Genomic DNA, 2,190 nt, shown 5'->3' on the forward strand with positions numbered 1-2,190 from the left:
GAAATTAAAAAAAAAAAAAAAAAAAATTACATTTCTTGCATGGAAACTGTCCGTTAAAGGTTGAAGCATTTGAGATCCAGAATCACTGCTGCTTAAACTGCTTGAGACAGACAATGTATCTGTCAGACTTGGGGAGGAGGGCCCTTTAACAACCCCTTGCTGCAGGACAGTCAAATCTGAATATCACAAAAACAACACAGTATAAGGCATATACAATCTAAGAGTTTCTTCAGCAAAACTCTATTATGTACCAGGGTGGATATATCCAGGGTCAGACAAAATAATCACATTACATATAACTCTGCTTACCACATGTAGTGAGCGTAACATATTCTGTCTGATTTGAAGAGGCACCAAACTCTGTCAGGTCTGAGAAGTCAGCAGAATTCTTGGATGTTTCAGCAAATGGAAGTTCTGAAATGCACACAGTTTGTCTCCGAGTTAAGTCACAAACTCAGAAAATATCTATAAAACAAAACAAACATTTTTTTAATGTCCTACCGTCATCAGTGTGGGTGATAAAACACATTTCTTTGGTTGTTGCAAGTTCTGGAAAGACATCCTCATCCACCTCTATGCCCTGGTCATCTGTGACTTTCAATGTTGTATTCTCTGGTATCAGAAACTTCTGCTGGACTACACCATAACACCAACAGGTTATTTACAAAAGAAATGACAAAACTACTGCTACTTACTCTTTATTAGCTAAATACTAAATATACAACTCACCTGCACTAAGAAAATCTGAGAAACAAACTTCTTCCAGTTTTATATACTTCTTCTTCCCTCCACGTTGCACTTTTATCAACATCGTGACCTGAAATTAAAGAGAAAACATGCAATTTAAGATAACTAATGTTAGTGTGATTGAGAATGCTATATATATATATATATATATATATATTATGTGTGTGTGTGTGTGTGTGTAAAGCCCTATTCGCACGGGATTAGTATTACCTGGTGACCTCCAGTCATTTGTAATAATTGCGGAGGTTGTCTGTGATCTTAATCCCGTGCGAATTGGCCATGTCTGTAATTTGTAAAGTAAAAATTCCCCCGCAAATGACCTACCATATTTCGCCGAACACCCAGGTCCTGTGATAATATTAGTCCCGTGCGAATCGACATCTCTGTGATTCGGCCAGCATTTGGCGGGTCGCATATCATTTTTCGAGGTTTTTGTTTGCTGTGCGCCACTTTCTACTCCACTTTCTAACATTTAACTCCAGATGTGGTGTTAAAACACGCTCCTGAACACCACTGAATGAACTCCAAAATCCAACACAGCCAGGGAGTATCCCATAACACAAACTTTAGTCAGAGTTATAAAATAAACTCCAAAAATCTAACTCTTTCACACTTTTTTGCCTAACTCCTACTTTTTCAACTCCAGAAATTTGCTGTGTACAAAAACAATGGCTCATTTACGGCTCATACGCCTTTATTATGCCATATCTACATCATTGCACACTGTAAATGGGTAGGTTGATACTGACATCATTTTGTGGCAAAAAAACTCTAATCTACAAGAACCAGTACTCAAAAGTCTTGTGAACGGGGTTTGTACAAAGTGCTTAAAGTGCTTGAAGTACTTGAATTTGACTTTTTAAAATTTAAGCCCTGGAAAACAGCCGTATGGAACTTTGGAACTTTAATTGAATACCCCTGACTTATGTAATAAATCAATACTTTATTTGTATGGTTTTGTAATATCCCTGTCACATATTTCCTTGTGTGTCATGGTAGATCGGACTCCTGTTACAGAATTTCATTACAGAAAAACTGTTTTGAACATGGTAATGGATTAAAACATAGCCTATAAATAACAGGCTGGATGTACAATATAAAGGGTTACAAAAATGAAAATTAGGCTGTGTTTTACTCATCCCCGAGGCATCCTAGGTGTATATGACTTATGACTTTCAGACGAATCCAGTCGGAGTTATATTAAAAATTGTCTTTGATCTTTCAAGCTCTATCATTGCAGTCAGCGGGCGTTGCATTGCTTCAGTCCAAAAGAAGCGCATAATTACAGTACTAAGCCGCTGCAATGGAGCATGCTATTAAATTAAAGATGATGTACCATAGAGCAAAAAAAGTGAAAGTAACAAAAACTTGTAAAATATATTTTAATGGGCATAATTAAGTGTGAAAATAACCGAAGGATATACAGTCAAACCAAAAATTATT

The 2,190-nt window shown here is 36.6% G+C and overlaps 1 protein-coding gene and 1 pseudogene across 1 annotated transcript in view; one reads left to right on the forward strand and one right to left on the reverse strand.

Moving 5' to 3' along the window:
* The window catches only part of LOC107694894 (uncharacterized), a 4,092-nt pseudogene extending 3,281 nt beyond the window's left edge, over positions 1 to 811 (reverse strand).
* Positions 1 to 2,190, forward strand: part of LOC107694888 (NACHT, LRR and PYD domains-containing protein 3-like) — a 41,121-nt gene that overhangs the window by 19,639 nt on the left and 19,292 nt on the right. The window lies entirely within an intron of this gene.

This window comes from Sinocyclocheilus anshuiensis, unplaced genomic scaffold (assembly GCF_001515605.1).
Source record: "Sinocyclocheilus anshuiensis isolate Anshui unplaced genomic scaffold, SAMN03320099.WGS_v1.1 scaffold418, whole genome shotgun sequence".
Lineage (NCBI taxonomy): Eukaryota > Metazoa > Chordata > Actinopteri > Cypriniformes > Cyprinidae > Sinocyclocheilus > Sinocyclocheilus anshuiensis.